Source organism: Heteronotia binoei, chromosome 2, assembly GCF_032191835.1.
Source record: "Heteronotia binoei isolate CCM8104 ecotype False Entrance Well chromosome 2, APGP_CSIRO_Hbin_v1, whole genome shotgun sequence".
Taxonomy (NCBI): domain Eukaryota; kingdom Metazoa; phylum Chordata; class Lepidosauria; order Squamata; family Gekkonidae; genus Heteronotia; species Heteronotia binoei.
The window spans coordinates 105,273,703-105,294,531 of NC_083224.1; the positions used below are offsets into that span (position 1 = coordinate 105,273,703).

At 40.8% G+C, this 20,829-nt stretch overlaps 1 protein-coding gene and 1 pseudogene across 1 annotated transcript in view; one reads left to right on the forward strand and one right to left on the reverse strand.

Moving 5' to 3' along the window:
* TRABD2B (TraB domain containing 2B) overlaps positions 1-20,829 on the reverse strand; it is an 835,032-nt gene that overhangs the window by 576,931 nt on the left and 237,272 nt on the right. The gene's annotated exons all lie outside the window — the stretch shown is intronic.
* Positions 14,246-15,710, forward strand: LOC132567797 (protein Tob1-like; annotated as a pseudogene).

The window sequence follows — 20,829 nt, forward strand, 5'->3', positions numbered from 1 at the left end:
GGGTTTATTCGCACCTTCAAAAGATTTTTGTTGAAGCCTTTTAAGATTCCATTTGACTTCTTTATTTAACAAATGTCTTAATTGACCTTGTAGTATGTAATCTCCCTTATATTTTTCTTTTTCCCAGGCCTCTTTTTAAGCTCCCTCTCCTTCTTTCCAATCTCTTTTTGTAAGTCTATCATTTGTTTCTCTTTGGCTTTTTAATCTTTATTGTTCAATGTAATTAGGATGCCCCTCATTACCGCTTTATATGCATCCCACACTGTTTGGAATTGAATGTCCTCATTTTCATTAATTTGAAAGAAAGCTTTAGTCTCCTTTTCCATAGACTCTACTACCACCTTTTTCTGCAGCAAATCTTCATTTATCCGCCATCTTAAAGTTTTTTTTAATGGGTTTTGCGGACCACATTAGTGGATTGTGGTCTGCTCCTATTTTAGGAAGAATCTCTATTTTTTTGTTGTAAGTCCCAGATTTTTTGTAATCCATTACATATCGATCCTTGAGAAAGAATTATGTCTTGCTGAAAATAAAGTATAGTCCCATACTTTAGGGTTAAATTCCCTCCATATATCCACCAAACTTTCTTGCTTAACTAATTAAAAAAATGACTTCGGTAGTTTACTTCATTATTTTTTCCCCAGATCTGTCCAAAATATTTCTAACAATTCCATTAAAGTCTCCCATTAACATAATTTGCTCATATGTCGCTTGATCTAGTTGTTGCATAATATCCTTTAAAAAAGAGTCTTTTGCTCCATTTGGGGCATACAATCCCAATATGGTTCAGCATCACTTCCACCACAATAAATCTACCATCATCATCTTTAAAAATCAGCTTTGGGTCTAATTCTTGCTTCACATAAAAAACCACACCTCTTTTTTCTGCTTAGCCAATGAACAAAATTCCATACCTAGTTGTTATTCCATAAAAAATTTGTAATCCATTTGTTTGATATGTACTTCTTGTACATAAATTATGTTACATTTTTGCTTCCCAATCCAATGAAAAGTTGCCCTTCTTTTTTTTGGTGAATTAAGTCAATTTACATTCCAAGATAATAATTTGTAATCCACCATGGTTTTCTATTTTTAATCTGTACCCCCAATTCTTTATTCTCCTGCAAAAATTTTGCCATGTCTCTTGAGTGGTTGTTATGGTAAACCTCTTCCCTTTGTATTCAAAACCTAGACCTTCCAGAAGTATCCATCTATATCTTATTTCACTTTCTCTCAGCTTATCAGTCAGCTTTTTATATAATCTTCTGTCATTTATTACTTTCCTTTGCAATTCTTTCATAATTCTTACACTACTGCCATTCACCTCCAATATGCTCTCAAATTGTTTACTTAAGATCCTGCCCACCAAATCTCTTGTCACAAATCTCCCTACCACATCCCTTGGTAGTTTATTTCTCCTTGCATAGTCTGAGTTGACCCTGTAGATGTAGTCATAAAAGTAACTGGTTTCATCAGGATCATCTCCCAAAAACCCAGCAATGATTTTTATTAAATATGTCCTTAAATCAATCTCATCGGTTTCGGGCACCCATCTCAAACGTATCTAATTTTCCATTAACTTGCAATCTTGTAGTACTGCTTTCTCCTGCATTTTTTAAATTGTGGAATCCACTGTATTGATTCTTACATCATGGTCTTTCACTTTCTCTTCAACCTCCTTCATTTTCTTTGACACTGCTTGGAAATCTTTACTGAGAACTTCTATATACTTTTAAAATTCTTTCTTACATTCAGTTAATAGAGTCTTTAATCACTTTAACCAATCTTGCCTCCATGGCATCCATTTGATCTTGTGTTTTAGACTTTATCACTTCTTCCAACATCTTAGCCCTTGTCTGTATCTGCTTTGCTCCTGGTTTTTGGGCTGATATCACTGCCTTCCCAATGTAAATATAGGCTTTAAGGTTGACATCATCAAATCACTTTTTAACAATACAGTCTTATAGAATGGCGCATGCCCTTTCAGATGAGCCCAAAATTGCCGTTCTCCGAAGCTCCAAAGCCAAGATATTATTTTTTTTTAATTTTATTTTTTCCAAATAGGCATCCGCAGCTTTTCTGCCCCTTTTTTAAAAAAAGTTTTTCTTTTTCTTCTGAAGTGTCCAAAATTAATTCAAATCAGATAGTCCAATAAATCTAATCTTCTAATGGTGATATTTGCCGGCTCTGCTAATTTTTAAAGTCCCGTTGTCTTTTTAAAAAAAATTAAAATTTTTGACCTTCTTTCAATGGACGCTGATGTTTCTCTAGAGAAGGCTAGGAGGTTTACAGTTTTCCCTTCTCTAAATGGCCGCTTCCTTCCTTTCTTGCCATGAAGTCTCGTATTCTATGGTTAAGAAGTCTCGCGATACTCCTATGACGCCACTTCCTGTGACGTCCTGTTGACCTGCAGTTCTGTTTTGTTTCGGAGGGGGTTACCCGACTGCAGGTATGCAAAACAATTTTTGTTCTTCCTTTTTTAACCTTGTTCTCTAATTCTCTTAGTCCCAAATTTACCCCCTCCTTCTTCTTCTTTACTTTAATATGATATAAATGTATCCAGATCTTTGTTTTTCTTCCAAATAAATCTTATTTTAGTCCCAGAGTGATAGATAAAGATCTTTACCTTTAAAGATTGTGATCCTTTCAAAGCACCGTCCTCGTCCAAAGTAGATATTAATTAGTCCCAAAGAAGCTTTGGCTCATGATGAATTTAAGTTGATTTAACGACCCCAGATGTCCTCTGTAGTCATTGTAATTCAATTCCTCCCTGGGGACTCTTCAAAGACAAAAAGGAACCCCACTGGGATTTCTCGTCAGTCAAAGCAAATCCCCTCAGAATTATAAAAGCATGTCTTGGCCATCTCCTTGCCTAGAAGATGTAGGCAGCAGGCGTAAGGATCACCTTCTCTGCCCAGAACAGAGGTTCTGGTCTGCTCCTCTATGAGAAGCACGTCAATCCTCCATGACACCAAGCCGGAAGTCTCATCCAAAGTCCCTGTCATTTTGAACAATAGGAGACACTCAGTGCTAGTGATGTATTTCAGACATCTGTATAGCTAGACTTCCTAAGTGTGAAAGAGATCCCAGACTATTTGAGCTGATGGCTTGCTCTTCAGATACAATGCTAGGTGTAGATGAATATAAGACAGCACACCTTCTCAGTTGATCCACATCTCTGTACAATCCTTCCATGTTCTAAGGTGACAGAATACAACACAAGGCCTGTAACTGTTCTCACAAAGGACCCAAGCCAAAGTTTTTAATGTAGACTGCATCTCCAATAATAAAAAGTGTTCTGCTTGTCCGTCATGTTACCATTTCTGTTGCTGTTTTTTTATTTTTTTAACAAAACTTCCTTTATTGAAGTTAAAGTTACAGTAATAATTACCCATTTACATTAATATGACTTTTACAGATAAATTTATACAAAAAATCACAAAATAAAAATATGAACATATACATATACACAGAATGCCATGAAGGTCATCTAAACTGAAACAGCAACAGGTTTTTTTTTGTAGAAAAAGCCCAGCAGGAACTCATTTGCATGTAAGGCTACACACCCCTCACACCAAGAAAGCTGGAACTACAATCCTGTGCATTCCTGGTCAGAAAAAGCCCTAGAAACAAGGATTTTTATAAATTTCCCCCCTCCCTCCTGAGTTGAAGCGTTTGAATTTTTTATCATCAGAGCATAATGTTTGATGGCCCTTTGGGACAGACACTGTGCCATGCCATTGCCCTCAAGCCAAGCAGTAATGCAAATGTGACAACTAGCATGGATAGACATTATACCCTTTGAACCCTGGCCAAGCCAGCTGGAACGCTAGCCAAGCCAGCCAGAACTGCATTCCTGTGTGTTCCTGCTCAAAAAAGCCCTGAACAGCAATGAACTATAATACATTCAAAATAATTTCTGGTATTATAATGATATTTGCATTAAACTAATTATGCATTTGGGGCTAGAAAACTAACAAATCCTATATGCCTAACTCATCTAATATTGCCTATCTACAAGGGTCTTAAAAAGTATCTTTCATAATCATTTTTGTAATTGGGACTATCCATCATGTATGGAGTTTTGATCTGCCCAGTATTCTAACAAAGCATTCCTTTTCCCAGCACATTGGTACATTTAGGAAGCTGCATTGTTCTATTGATTTGATTTGTAACATTTTCCATAAATACTGTTCCCACAGTTTACTGTACCACAGATACAAAGTACGAGCTTCATCTGGCCATTATTGATATCCATGCTGCAACTATTAGTGTTCCCGTTAAATCCTTGTTGTTAGATCTTTGCTGTTGTTTATGATGCATATGTCCTGTCAGGTAAGGGTGCAGCAAATTGAACCTGGACTTCAATTTTCTGCCCACTAATATTTCATCTGGAGATAAACCTGTGGTAGAATGCAGCAAAAATTTTTAATTGAACAAATAAAATGCTGAATGCCATCTTGTTCCATAAACTGTTTGAATTGTTGACTAGTAAGGGAACTTGCATTATCCATCACAAGCATTTCAGGCATACTGAACCACAATCTTAACTTTTCAGTGGTAGCTTTGCTAGTTGATGTAGGCATAGGATTAATCCCCAGTCATTTCGAATGAGCATCTACCAATACAAGGAATATTTTACCCAGAAAGGGACCTGCATAGTCTACATGTAATCACCTCCAAGGTTTATCCCAAGGAAGAAGGAGAGCCAAAGCAGGCTTTTTATGGCCTTCTTGGCACATATCACAAGCCTATACCATGTGATCAATTTTCTGGCCCATTCCTGGCCACCACACGTAGCTTCTAGCTAAGCTTTTCATCTTAGTGATTCCAGGGTGGGCCTGGTATAGGTCTTGTAATACAGTTTCTGTCTTTGTTTTGGAATTGCCACATGGGCACCTCACAATACTCATCCATCATAGATGCTCAGTTCTCAATGACATTGATAGAGCTCCATGGCTGCTTCCTGCTTTGTGCAGGAGAGATACAAAGACAACTCTCTTTCTCTCTCCCCCCCTCCCCTCCGACACACATAGATAATGTTTCCTTCTCCAGGGCTGCTCCTCCTATTTTGGGGAAGAAGGAAGGGAGAAGAAACAGAAAGAGAGAAAAAGTTTTCCCATGATACCATCTTCAAGACCAATAACATTTTATTCCAGCTTTCAGGTTTTGTGTGCAAGCACACTTCTTCTTTGGAGGGTTGGTGGGTGGATAGGTGGATGGATTCTTCTGACAAGCACAATACACATTGAAGAAATTATTTTGGCTTATTTTTAAAAGTTGTTGTTTTAAAGAAAGATTGGATTTCTCTGTTCCTATCCAGATTTATTTTATTTCAAAAAACCCTCATTAAGAATTAGAACACTTGGATTAGTCCTTATATCTTGGAGAGTGGAGTGATTTCAGATGCCAAATGATAATAGCACACATTGGTAATGAGACAGGAAAACCAGTTCTCAGTCCAGTCCAGGTGGATGCATTGTCTTGAGCTTCATTATTAATTGCAATTCAGCAATCTCTCTTTCTAATCTCCCTTTGAAATACCTTTGTAAGAGCAACTCAATGTTGTGGTTTCTAATGTCAGACTTATGCCCATTTATTCTTTGTATCTTCCTGAATGGAACTGAGACCTAGGTTTCTTGTCTTGCCCCCTTGGTTTGTCCGGATAGTGGTGCTGATAAGCCCTAATGAGTTTTTGGGCTCGCATGTCCAAGGCTTTCACCCATTCTGCCTCACTGATTGGAAAATGAGTTCACTTGACAAGGCAATACAACTCGCTGCTCTTCCATTTAGAATCCAGTATGTCCTGAACCTCATGGTGAATCTGCCCCCGAATCAGGATTGGGGAAGAAGCCAACATTAGTGGTCGCCAGAGCGAGGGTCCAGGGTTGCATTTCAGGAGACTGCAGTGGAAACAAGGATGTATATGTTTCAGAGTTCAACTGTCACTTTATTGATCACTCAAAGGATCCAGGTACTTGAAACCTAATTTCTTGAAAGGCTGGGAATTGGGAAGGTTCTTAGTTGAAGTATACACTCGCCCCCCCCTCCCCCCACTTTAAAGTTCCAGAACTTCTCATGTGTTTTATCATACCGCCGTTTGTAGGAGTTCTTGGTCTTTTTCAACTGGGTTTGAATGGCCCCCCCACCCTCAAGCAAGATTAGCCCACCATTCTGCAAATTCAGGGGAGGAGGAGGGGAAAGACCCTCCTGGCAATTCCGGAAACAGCTTTGCTTCATAACCATTCGCAATAAGGAAGGGGCTGGCATTAGTAGAGCTGTGTATGCTGTTATTGTAAGCATATTCAGCAAACAAAAGGAGGGACAACAAGTTGTCCTGCTGATAGGATACAAAACAGCGGAGGAATTGTTCTAGCACCCCACTGATGCATTCCATCTGTCTGGGGATGGTAGGTTGAACTAAGCACCTGTTAGATGTCTGTCAGTGAGCAGAGTTCTCTCCAGAATTTAGCAATGAACTGTGCCCTTCCATTGGAAGCCACTTTGGAAGGGAATGAATGGAGCCTAACCATGTCGTGCAGGAACTGTTGTACTAATTTTTTAGCTGTGGGTAGCTGCTTGCAGGGGATAAAGTGGGCCTGTTTAGAGAATTTGTCCACTACTACCGATATCACCAATTTCCCCTAGGTGGGGGGGTAGGTCTGTAATAAAGTCCATGGAAATACATTCCCAAGGCCAGGTGGCAATTTCAAGGGGCTGCAGATCACCAGACACCTTTCCTCCCGCTTCTTCACCATGATTCAGGTGAGACATCCCATCACGTATTGAGAGACATCCTTACACAACCCAAGCCACTAAAACTGTCTCTGAATGAGGTGGGGTTTTACAACTCCAAAGTGCCCCCGAAATTTAGCATCGTGTGAGCATTCCAGCACCATTCTGCAAATGGGGGTTGGCACATACAATTCAGAGTCTTTATACCATAGCCTGTCTTACCCCTGTTTTGCTCCCCCCACCACTACTTCATCCAGCGCCAGCTCCTCCCTTAGGACAGATTGGAAATTGTTGGTGCAGGAGGGCTCTTGCACTGCCTCTCGTGCTTGCTTGCATGTAGTGACCATTGCCCCCAATTGGGCAGGGGTGTATAGGGAGTCCACAACAACCTCCCTTTTGCTTTCATGTTGGGGGTGGGACAGTGCATCTGCCAGGAAGTTTCCCTGGGATGTATCCAAGAGTGAAGCAGTACTTGGAAAAGAATCCCGCCCATCTGATCTGCTTAGTGCTTAGCTTCCAAGTAGCCACAAGTGATTCTAGGTTTTTATGATCTGTCCAAAGTTCAAAAGGTACCCTGCCCCCTTCTAGGAAGTGGTGCCAAGTCTCTAAAGCCAATTTAATGCTGGAAGCCTCTTTGTCCCATACCAACCAGTTGCACTCAGTAGAAGTGAACATTTTTTTTACATTTTTTTCCTTTATTAAGTGTTCCAAAGGATATTACAAATAAAAAAAAAACTTACAGAAGGTAGATAGGTAAGTATATAGCTTCAAGTTTTGATTTTAAAAACAAAAGTAATGTAAGACTTTCAGTTGACCATCATTAGAAGTATAGCATTTGATTGTACATTGAATTCTTAGGAATTATGTCTAAAGTTACCAAATATTCTACAATAGGAAACCAAATTGATACAAAGTGTTTTTTGTATTTATCAACAGAAGAAGAAACCATTGAATTGGAAATTTTATCCATTATAAAGTGTTCCCACAGACGTTGTTGCCAGTCAATAATTGTTGGCTTATGATGGGATATCCATTTGGCTGCAATGGTAGTGTGTGCTACTGATAGCAAGATGTGTATCCTTATATTTTCAATCAAGATCATCTGAGGGAGACCATTTGCTTAATAATAAAACTGGGGTCAAATGGAAGTTTGATATTGGTAATCTGGTGTATTCTGTAATAATCTTTTCCCAATATTTTTTTATGTATATACAGGTCCACCAGGAGTGGAAGAATTCACCTTTAATACCACACTTCTTTGTGCATTGGGAGTCAACACTTGGATTTATGTGATTCATAACATTTGGAGGTAAGTACCACCTTGTAACAAGTTTTATTGTTTGAAACTTAATGTTAAACACTTTGGAAGTATAACAAGGTGATTTCCATATACTTAACCAATCTTGTTCGCTTAGCGTGTCGCCAATATCGGCGTGCCAAAGTTTTTGGTATTTTAAAATAGGGCACTGTCCTGTATTCAGGAGAATTTTTCATATTTTAGACAATAAGCCTTTAGAATTTGTGTCTAATTTTAGTAGAAGTTGTTCAAAATCAGTCGGTCTTTCTATGGATTTTTTAATAGATGGGGAATTAAATAACGATTGAATTTGGGCATATCATAGCCACATAATTTTAAAGCCTAATTTTCCTTCCAGTTTTGCTTTGGAAATAAGTTTGCCTTTTTCCAAGAAGTCGTTCAATCTTGTTAACCCTGCTCTCTGCCAGGAGAAATAAGTTTTATCATTCTGACCTGGGTCAAACCAATTTTGGTTAGTATAGGAAGACAGAAGTGATATTTCTGGAGCTATACGCTCCTTGTATTTTTTCCAGATATTAATAGCATTTTTAAGGAATATATTTTCTTGCCATCGCTTTGTTGGGACTAGCGATAAAGCCTAATAATAGTGAATAAGATTTGGAATCTCTATGCCCCCTTGGTCAAATGGTCTATGCAATGTTTTCTTGTTTATTCTTGCTTTTTTGTTTGCCCAAAAATAATTTAATATTTCTTTTTGCCATTTTTGCAGAACTTTTGCTGGGATCATCACTGGAATTGTTCTAAAAAGGTATGTAAACTTTGGTAGAAGAAAACTTTGGATCAGATCTATCCTATTTGATAAATTTAATACCAGTGAATTCCAATTATTAATTATTTTTTAAAAAATTTTCTAAACAATACTTCAAAGTTCTCGCTATATATATTGTGAAACTCTATTGGAATATTTATGCCTAAATAGTGCCACCTTTTAGCTGTCCAATTATAGGTAAAATATTCTTTTATGTTCCTGCACTAGGCAAATTGGATATATTTCAGATTTGTTTTTATTGAAGTGGAGGCCTGAGACCTGGGTAAACTGGTCTAGAACCTTCTGAACTTCAAATAGTGATTTGACAGGATTAGTTAAACATAAGACAATGTCATCTGCATATAAAGAAATGTTAAGCGTTTTCTTTCCAATTTTTACTCCTTGAATCCCTGGGTTCATTCTAATGGCTTCCACAAATGCTTCTACAGCCAATGCAAACAGCAACAGCAAAAACAGGCAGCCTTGCCTAGTCCCTCTTTGTAGAAAAATCTTTTGTGTTAAATGTCCATTAATAAAAATTTTTGCATTTGGGTTATAGTATATAGCTTGGATTGCTTTTAGGAACTTGTTGCCAAATCCCATCTCAGAAGTGCTTTTAAATAAGGTATTTCCAAGCTGTTTTTCTGCATCCAACGACAGCAATGTAGCTTCTAATTTGGATTTGTTGCAATAATTAATTTTGTGTAATATATGCCTTGTGTTATCTGTAATATTTCTTTGAAAGATAAATCCTGTTTGGTCTGACTTTATGTAGTTAGGAAGAATTGGTTTTAAACAATTAGCTAAAATTTTTGTAAAGATTTTTGTGTCCACATTCAATAAAGATATGGGACCTGGCTGCTGTAAATCCTATTTGGCTTTGGAATCATTGTTTTAATTGCTTCAGCCCATGAAGGATATGGATAGGGATATGAACAGGGACAGGGATATGAACCTGGCTGCTGTAAATCCTTATTTGGCTTTGGAATCATTGTTATAATTGCTTCAGCCCATGAGTTAGGCATAGAACCTGTATGTAGGACTTCGTTGCAAAAAACAGTTAAAGGTTCTACAAGTTCAGTTTTAAAACATTTATAGTATTCAACTGGAAAGTCGTCGTTACTTGATGCTGTATTAGGTCTAAGTTGAGATATAGCATCTATCACTTTCTTTTGGATCAATGTCCCTATCTAGCGTTAGCTTATGGTGTACATTTATTTGGAAGGGGGATATTTTTGTAAAAATTCTGTAATCTGAACAAAATTTGGAGATTGGATTTGGTAAATCTGTGAATAATAATTAGCCATTATTTGTGCAATTTTATTTTACTCAACCTGTCTTCATCAAGCTGCATCTTTCAAATAATAAATAACTGATCATCTCTTCTTTTGTTTTACTCTCCAAGTGAGAAATTTGAGAGCTTTAGGTGTTTTTTGCCAGAACCTTTGTTTTAGATAGATTTTTTTTTATCTTAGTGGTTTCCATTGCCTCTAATATCTTGAGTTCAGCTTGTAATTTTTAAAAAACTTTTTTACTTCCAGTATTTTATGTGTTTGTTCCAATTGTTTTATTTTTTCTTGCAATTCACTAATTTTTCCCTTTCTCTCTTTCCTTAGGTGTGTGACTTTGAAATTGCTAAGCCTCGTACTACTGCTTTAGAAGCCTCCCAAACCATCTATGCAGAGACTCCACAGTTTTTATTTTCCTATTAACTACTTTAAGGAAAATAGAAGTGAACTTTTTTGATAGGTAAGTGCATGGGTGCAACTTGCCATCTTCCTATAATAGCATCCCCACTCTGCCCACATCACTTGTGTCACACTGTACAACAAACTTTTTGCTCTCATTGGGGTGAATTAAAATGGGTTCGGATGTAAACAGGCGTTTCAATTTCTCGAATGCTCCCAGGCATTTGGGCGACCAATCTAGGCACACCCTGGGTTTCTTGGCCTCTGGCCCCTTCCCTTGGTTTTCAGGAGGTCTGTGTGGGGGAGTGCCACGTCTACAAAGTTGTTGATGAAGTTTCTATAAAAATTGGTGAACTTGAGGAAACTCTGGAGTTGTTTTCAGGTTTTGGTGGGGGAGGCAGTCCACCACTGCTTGAATTTTGGTGGGGTCCATTCCCAAGCGCTTCACCGACACCTGATATTCCAGGAAATCTAGTTCTGTTTTGTGGAACTCGCATTTTGGAACTTAGCAAATAGCTTGTGGTCATAGAGAGTCTTTAGTACTTCCCGTACTAGTTTCACATGGGAGGGGAGGTCCTCCAAATAAATTAACACATCATCCAGATAGGAGGAAAGGAAATGTCCCCCGTGCAAGCACCAGTCGTTTCTGACTCTGGGGTGACGTTGCTTTCACAACGTTTTCACGTTAAAAATACCTTTTTACAGGGTGGTTTGCAATTGCCTTCCCCAGTCATCTACATTTCCCCCCCCCCCGAAAGCTGGGTACTCATTTTACCAAACTCAGAAGGATGGAAGGCTGAGTCAACCTCAAGCCGGCTACCTGAAAACCCAGCTACTGCCGGGGATCGAACTCAGGTCGTGAACAGAGCTTAAGGCTGCAGTACTGCAGCTTTAACACTGCGCCACAGGGCAGGAGACCACCCCCTTAAACAGGTACTTCTGTAGGACCTCATTGATTAAGTTCATGAAAACTCCTGGGGCACCCCGTAGGCCGGATGGCATTACTAAGTACTCAAACTATCCAAGAGGGGTGTTGAACGCTGTTTTCCATTTGTCCCCCTCCTTGATGCAGATTCTAAAATAGGCATCCCTCAAGTCTAGTTTAGTGAAGATTTTTACCCCAGGACACTTCACTAAGGAGGTCTTTGATAAGTGGAATGAGGTAAGCGTTATTCATCGAGATTGCTTTGATCCTTTGGTCATCTGTACACAGTCTAAGGCTTCTATCTTTTTTCTTGCGGAACAGTACTGGAGCTGTGTAGGGCGATTGGGCCAGCTGTATGAAGCCGCTTTTTAAGTTGCTGTCAATAAACTTTTTAAGCTCTTCCTGTTCTTGGCAACTCATCGAGTATAGCTTTAGGAAAAGTTTCCCTCTCAATTAGTTCAATAGCACAGTCTGTAGTTCAGTGAGGGGAAGTTCATCTGCCTTGGTGGCTTCAAAACCCCTTTTTAAGTATCTATACACCGCGGGGATGAATGCTACCTTCTACTTGGTTAAACACAGTCTTTCCATTTGGGGAGAAGGTTCAGGGCCCCACTTCCCTTTCCACACATGATTGTCACACTTCTCATATTTGAAGTAAATGGCGTGGCTGCTCATCAGATTATAGGGTCGTGATCTGCCAGCCATTGGATCCCGAGAACTGCTTGGAAACAGTCTGAGGGAGTGATCACAAATGGCCTTTCTTCTCAATGCACTCCCAGGCCTAATGCACAGGGGATGGTCTCTTGAGTGCACGGGTCTCCCTTCATGTGTTCCTTATCCATTTGCTGAAAAAGCAGGGGGGTGGGTAGGTCCCCTGGGGAAGTACCTCTTGGGAGCACCCAGAGTCCAGGAAGGCCCTCACCTGGATAAACCTCCTAGCCAGTGAATTTACTAAGGTGACAGGTAAAAAATACAAGTTCCAGAAACTCTCACCCTTAGTGGTACAGTGAGGCCCGGGACCTGCTGAGTTGCGCCCTTCACAGCATGTCGTTGGAGTTTCCCGCTAGCGGATCCTTGGCACTTTCCTCCCTCGAGGTGTCCCCTTGGTTAGCCAGGAATTGAAACAGGGTGGCGCTTCCTTTCTCAGTTTTTGGTGTGGAGGTCTTTTCTTTGTCTCCCCCTGCTTCAAGGCGGAGGGAGTCCCACTCCAAGGGGTGCTTGGGCATTCACTCACGACATGTTTCTCTCCTCTGCACTTGAAGCAAAGTTGGTTCTTGAGTCACTGCTCCTTCTGCCCTGGAGGGGTCATAGGCTTCTTGGGGGTCCCTCTTCCCTTACCTCTTGACCCTTTGGGGGTCCCGGTGTCCTGCTGCCACCATGTAAAATTCACCATGCGTTGCTGGTTCTTGATTTCACAAGCCAGCTGAATCCACCCCACCAGGGTTGGGGGGGTATCGGTCGATTCTGCTTAGGCGAACAGGGTGGAATTGAGTCCCCTTTTATATTGCTCGATCTTTATTTGCTTGACCCAGCCATGCACCTTGCTGACTTTCATGCAGAACTTGGTGGTATACTCCCGCACCGATTTAGAACCCTGCTTGAGCTCCTGGAGTTTGGTGATAGCCTCTGTCTCCTGGAATGGGTCTTTGAATTGCTCCTGGAGGCCCCTGGCCTACCTGAGTTCAGGGCCCCAAGTCATGTACCAGGATGCTGCTGCACCGTCTAGACACGATCTGATCTAAATCACCTTAGCACCCTCTGTTGGGAAGTTGTCATTCCATTCTCAAGGTGGCCCCTTATCTGCACCAGGAAGTATCCTAGTTTGGTGGGGTCACCGTCAAACTGGGCCTCCCGCACTTTGGGTCCACCGGGTGTAGGTCTAAGTTCCAATTCCGGTACTGGTACTGCTGGCTGAGCCGGTACCATGCTGGCCCCTGCACCTGTGCCTGCCCCAACACCGGCTCCTGTGCCCACTCCTCCATCCGGTGGTGTGGCAGGAGGTGCTTGTTGCACAGGTGGTGCCCCAGCTACTTCCCACAGCTGAGAGTTCTCATCTCCTGTAAGAAAAAGTTCCCCATGTTCAGCATCTCTTCTTGGAACTGCTGAGTTTGTGCTCTCAGCTCTTCACACAGCCTGAAAGTCGCAGCTTCTCCCACTTGACTTGCCCCAGCCCCCATTGCGCTTTTGTCTTCTTCATCCGACCCCCAGACTTGGTACTCACCATGCAGACTCGATGAGTGGGACTATCTGGTGATGGAGGCGGCGGCCCGATCTTCCCAGTTTCCAAACCCTCTTGAGCTCTTGCCATCCCTCCGAGTTGTGACAAAGCAGGGCACCAGCTTCGGGACCTCTTTCAGGGAGCCCTCTGGCTCATCTAGTTCTGTTTGGATGTCCTTGCTTTTGGCCTTCTCATCCAACATGGTTATTGGTGGTGGGAGACAGCAAGGCAATGGGCAGTTTTCGCAATACGCCAAGTCCCCGACAGTTCAGTAATCAACACCAGGCCATTCAGAGAATAGACTTTATTGAAAACTGACAGATGTGGAGCAAGATGGTTCTTACAAAAACTGGCTTTGGTGGACAAATGGCCTCTACTTATACCCATTGCTTAAACCATTATACATTCAAACCCAAGGAACGAAGCAAGCTGTCCCTCCCCCCAGTAATCTGTTCTCAGGTGCACACATAATCAGACAGAGATGGCCTTGGATGTCCCTGAGATCAGGCTGAAAGAATGCTTCATACATTACACAGAGATAGGAGCTGGCCGAGCGAAAAGCGAAAGTAAAAGTCTGAATGAAATGGCAAGAAGCACTCTTGACATATGTCTCTCTTGTCATGGGGTGTGAGAAGCACAGCCATACTTTCCCTTGCAATCTTCATGAGGGTAATGGGACTACAGTACTGAATCCTCCCTTTTGTACCTTCCTCACCCGCACTCTCACTGGGATTTATTTGCACTATTCATATCACCACCTCACTCATCCTGGGAATGACACTACTCAAGGTGAAGAATAATATATCTTAAAACAGCACTTTGAAAAAAATTACTTTGCTGTGGTATTGAACTTTTTCCTATTTTGTGGTTTGAAACAGAGACTTTGTAACTCTGTGTTGTAGCAGCTATGCAGCTTGAAATATGTAGCACTCAATTTTATTATTTCGTATTTGTACTATAAGCTTCCCAGATGATGTGTGAACATTTTTGGTAAAGAACTTGAAAGAGTACTTAAGAAGAAGTATGAAGGGCATTGGAATCCAGAAAAGCCATATAACAGATCAGGGTTTAGATGTATACATGTAGGAGAGAAAGGGGACCCAGTTATTGAACAAGCATCCAAAGAGAGTGGTTTGGACATTGATTATGTTTGTGGCAATCTGCTTCAGGATTTTAGTGTCTGGATTGACCCATATGAGGTTTCATACCAAACTGGTGAAAAGGGACCAGTGAAAGGGCTTTATGTGGATGATTTGAGTAAAACTGGATGTGGATAAGGAAATTAAGAATAGCTTTAACCCAGAGGCCCAGGTATTCATGCCAATTAGTGAATCACAGGCCTGTAGCCACAAGGAGGCCTCATGGGGCACAGTCCCCTGACTTATTTGCGAGGCCCTCTGACTTTCCAGCCTTACCAGCTTATTGGCAGGCCCTTTAAATCACACCAGAGGTTGGAGGCTGCCTCAGCCACCCCTTCTGGTGCCCGATATGAGGGGAGGGATGGGGAGGGAGGAGGAGGCAATAAGAAGGGAAGGGAATTGTGCCGGAGGCTGCCTTAGCTGTCCATCTGGTGCACGATTTGAGTGGCAGGGGAGGGAGGAAGGGAGGAGGAGGCAATGGCATTGGCGACAAGTTATGCCGGAGGCCAGACGCTGCCTCAGTCACCCCTCCGGTGCGCTATTTGAATAGCAGGGAGAGGGAGGGACGAGGCAGCCGGCAGGGAAGGAATGGAAGGGTGGGATGGAAGGAATGTGGGACGGAAGGCTAAGGGGGTGAGTCCACTCAGTGCCCCCTGAAAATATTTGAGGTTCCCTCACTTCCCAAATCCTGGCTATGGGCCTGGTGAACCAGAATTGTCTGCCATAAGTTCTCCTTCACCTCCTTTTGGTCATTCTGCTACTGTGAGGCCAGCCTTCATGCCCCATTCCACCCAGCCTTTAACATTCACTACTGCCACATTTGCTGCCATCAAGTTTGACTGAACTGAAAAGGACAGCAGCTGCACCCACGAGGTTGCCTGTACTTCTCCCATTAACCTTGGCTTGAATGTCAATGATTTGCTGAAACAGAATACTTAAGAAGGGTTTGTTTGTTTGTTTAATTTAGCTCTCTGACCCATTCTCTCTCTGGCTGGGCTTGCTTTCAGTTGGCCTTTCAATCAGCTTGCTCAGCCACTCACATACAGGAGCCTTGCAGGACCCAAACTAAAGGACGTACAAAGCAAAAATTCATCCCAGAGGCTGTTTGTGTACATTGCAACAGTGAGAAGCTATAGAAACTATACTACAACAGTTAGTATAATCTCATCTTTCTCGCTACATTGTTATAGACTTGTGTTAGCATCAGTCACTTGCAAAAAGGAAGAGGCTTGTTCTCTGTTTCCCTAACTACAGCCCATTTAATCAGCCTGCTTGCTCACAAAGTCAAATATGGGGTCAAAGAATTAATCCATACTGAAATTCCTCTCTGATGTGCTGATGACAAAACTATGCAAACATGTTTATTTGCAATGTAAAATAACCCATCAGCTGTCTTCTGTTCATCTACTAATAATTCATTTGGGAACGCAACAGGGGAGAAGTATGCCATGCATGAATAGTTTGTATGTGCAAATAATACATGTAAACAAAGAGAATATATAAAATAAATGTTTATAAGTGATTTCATAAGTATATTGATACCTTTTTTAATATGTATGATTTTAAAGCAAAAATTTGTTTCCAAGGTTTGTCCTACACTTCTATCGTATGTATGAAAGAAATTAAATCTATTTGAGATAAGTACACCTAAATATTTGATTCTTTTCTCATACAAAAACCCTGATTGTTGTTGAAGAGACTGAATTTGTTCTATCGTCATATTCTTTGTCAAACATTTTGTTTTGTGGTAGTTAATCTTCAATCCTGCCCAGTGACCAAATTGAGTGATCTTGTTTATAAGACAGTCTATTGAGTCTATCAGTTCCTCTAATATAAAAACTAGGTCATCTGCGAAAGCTCTCAATTTGTATTGTTGGCCTTTTACCACCGCTCCCTTGATGCTTGTATCTTCTCTTATCTGATTATTCAATATCTCTAAACATAGAATAAAAAGGAGTGGTGACAGTGGGCAGCCTTGTCTTGTCCCCTTTTGAATTTTAATTGCTTCTGTTAATTCACCATTCACCATTGCCCTTGCTCTTTGAGAAGAATATATTGATTCTATTGCTCTCAAGAAATTTTCACCACATTCCATACCTTTCAGTTGTTGTAACATAAATTGCCAACAAACATTATCAAAGGCCTTTTCAGCATCCAAACAAATTAGTGCCAGTTGTTTCTCTGGATGAGTCTCATAATATTCCAATATATTGAAAACTGTTCTAACATTATCTTTCAAATATCTTCTGGGAAGGAATCCAGCCTGATCTTGATGTATTGTGGACTGTAGAACTTTCTTCAAACATTGTGCCAATATTGCAGCAAAGATTTTATAGTCCACATTTAGAAGAGAGATTGGACGATAGTTTTTTATAACTTTCAAATCTGCACCTTCTTTTGGAATTAAGGATATTGTAGCTTCTTGCCATGAAGCTGGTATTTGGCCTTTGTCTTGAATCCTTTCAAGGAGACATTTAAATGGTAACAGTAAGGGCTCCTCATAAGCTTTGTAGAATTCCACAGGCAGTGCATCTGGACCCGGGGCTTTACCATTCTTTTGAGATACCATCATGTCTCCAAGTTCCCTTATTGTTATTGGTTCATTCAATTTTTTTTGTTGTTCTTCTGAAAATTTATTAAGATTATTTAGGTTAATATAATCCTCTAAATCTGTCTTGTGAACTTGTTTATCTTCATACAGTTTTTTATAAAATTGTTCCACAATTTGGCATATCTGCTGTTTTTGAACTTTCTCTTTTTATTCTCGTCTTTCAAAACCAGTATTATTCTTTTGGCATTCTCTTTTCTCATTCTATAAGCCAACCACCTTCCGGGTTTATTAACATGCTCAAAAAAGTTTTGTCTGGCATATCTCAATTTTATCTCCATGTCCTCTATGAGTAATAAGTTCAGTTGATGTTGTGTTTCTTTAACCTTTTTTGGAACTCCTGTCTTGTCGGTTGCGTATTTAAGTTCTTTTCGGTTTCTCCAGCTTGTAACATTAGTTTTTGAAAAAATTCAGTTCTTTCTTTCTTTTTCTTTGCACTATATTTAATTGCAAGGCCCCTGAAGTATGCTTTAGCAGTGTCCCAAACTACTTGCATCTTTACATCTTGTGTTATGTTCTGTTTGAAAAAGGATTCCATTTCAACCTTAGATTCTTTAAGAAAGTCTTTATCTTTCAGGGTAGAGGTATTTAACCTCCATGATCTTCTCATTCATGTACCTTTGAGCTTTACCGTTACAGGACTATGGTCTGATATGACTCTTGTTTGAATTTCTGTCTCAACTAGATCTTTAACCAAATTTGTAGAGAGTCAACGCATATCAATTCTTGACCACGTTTGATGACTGGGAGAATAGTAAGTAAAGTCTTTCGAATTTGGATATCTTGTTCTCCATATATCAATCAGATCCAATTCTTCTGCTAGCTTCCTAAAGCTTATTGGCAATTGAAGACTTTTACTTTTGTTATGTTTATGTATTTTTTTGTCCAGTTGTCTGTCAGAAACTGCATTAAAGTCTCCTATTATACAGTATTCCACATTTGATAATTTAAGGTGTAGATCTTGAAAAAATTTCTCTTGATGATCATTTGGGGTATAAATATTTACCAGTAGGATTTTTTTTATTGAACACTGTAATTTCCACTAATAAGGTTCTTCCATCTTCAGAGGTGTACAGTAATTGTGGGTTAAATTTATCCTTAATATATATTGCCAATCCTCTTTTCTTTTTATTCATGTCTATTGCTGTAAATAAACTCCCAAGTTTCTTATTTTTCAAAAGGTGTTGGTATTTAGTTAAAATATGGGTTTCTTGTAAACAAATTATATCCATTTCCAATTTTGTCAGATATCTGAATGTCTTCCTCCTTTTAGCAGGAGAATTGAGTCCATTCACATTAACAGAAATTATTGATGCCCTTATGGATTTTTCTTATCACTATCGTCTTTATCTGTCGAGTATTTCAGTGGTTCATTTGGATTCTCTTCACCAGAGCTTTCTTCTTCCTCTTTATCATCCTTCTTTTCCTTCCTTTCTTTTCCCTTCACTCTATCCAGAAAATTCTGGGCTTTGAAAATGGAGTTTATCCTGTACCTGTTCTCTTGATATGTAAAAAGAAGGCCTTCCAGCATTAGCCATATATAGTATTTCTCTTTCTCTCAGGAAGCTTGTTGAGGCTTGACATTCTCTCCTCTTTTGTCTCACTGGCCATGGTACCTCTCTCAAAAATTTCACCATATTTCCAGCTGTCATCATTGGTTTGTCTCTTGCTTGCTTCAAAATATCATCTCTGGTCCTCTTTCTTGGAAGCCTCAAGTGAACTTCACTGGGCAGTTTATTCCATCTCATAAAGCTTGATGACACTTGCCTGACTTGATCAAACCCTTCTTCCATCCTTTGAGGAGTCACCCATAGAATTTCAGCCAAGGCTTCACTTAATATTTTCTGTAAATCTTCTGTTTTCTCTTCTGGTATGTTTTGGAACCTCAGCATATAGGCAGCACTATTTCCAATTGCAAGAGTCTGGAATCATGTATGTTCTGTTCTTTTCTTAAAGGCATCTAATGCCTTTAAGGCTTTATTGGTCTCTGCTGTCTGTTTGCTGTTCTCTTAAAGCTCTTGTTTAATCTCTGCCATCCGCTCTCCGACTTTATCTACTTTACTAGTCAGCTGTGCTATGGCAGACCAAGCCAGGCAGAGAACTTTTATGAGAAGATGCATCAAGATGGTGACGAGGCAGGAGCTCTGGTGCTAGGGCTCCTGTAATGAAAGTTGCTGATGCCTAGCACACCCTGCATTTGTAATATCTAAGGGACTGATTGGATAATATACTGCTGGGGGAAGGTGCGATACGGACGTTGGCGGGCTCCCAATTCCCCAAAAAGACAAAAGAGGCACCGCTTACAGCTCTGGTGGGCTGGGCCTGGCGCTGATGCGAAGGACTGCTGTGACCATGGCCTAGAGTGCAAGTGGAGCCGAGTGGTGAGTGGAGTGCCGGGCCGCAGGTGCCGGAGAGCGAGGTCAGCTGTGGGGCGTGGGACATCAACGGCACCCAGACCACTGGTTGGGGCACCAAGGAAGTGGTGGAGAGTTCCCGGGCTACCAGGGAAGCGGCACTTCTATCCACTGCACAGTAAATCAGCAAGTTTGTCGGCGGCAATTGTCAACTGCTGCCGCGGCTCCAGCCCCAGCTGAAGACTCCATGGACAGCTGTTTGGACACAGGCCCGACCCATTGCTGACACTGTTGGTGAAGCTTCTGGGGATTCTGTCCGCACAGGGAGGAGGCACTAAGGGGCCCTTCACCCCCCCACCCCGGGTCTGCTAGGCTGCTCAGGAGGGATGTCTAGCGTAAAACTTGTGCTGGAACGAATGACGATGTGGAGCTTTTGCACTGTACAATCGCACTTTAGAGACACAGGAGCACTTTATCCTGCCACAACATCTACCTCCAACTGCCTCCAAGCTGCTAATCTTTAAAAGGACCTAATGATTGGATTGGTGTTTTAGTTAACTAATGCAGATGTATTAATTAATGAATTGGCTATTTGATATAAAATATATTTTGGCAAATTAATTAAGAGTATTTAAATTGTTGGGAGGGTTTTATAATTAATGAGCTAGCAGATTTAACTTAACTATTTTAGCTAATTAATTTAAAGGGGAACTTATGGGTTGGGCTTAATTTGATTAGTTAACTTTGGTATTGGCAGATATTGATAGGATTGGCAAGGGTGGAGAGGGTTGGAAAGTTAATTAATTGCGGGGTGGTGGGTTGTGTTTACATCTGGCCTAGGCTAAGGCAGTGACCAGTGGGGGATGACCGGGCTGGGATTCCAGTACTCCTGGGGAGGGGAAGGTATGACAGTGGGAACAGACATCAATATAAGGGAAGGAGACTGAGACATGATGGTGCTCGGCCCCCTTCCAGTCTGTGTCCCATCCCGATGATGACAGGTAGTGGGGCCAGGTTGAATTACTTGCCTCCATCATTTGTGTTATGCAATGCCAGGTCCATAAATAATAAGACCTCAGTCCACCAAGAGTTTTTG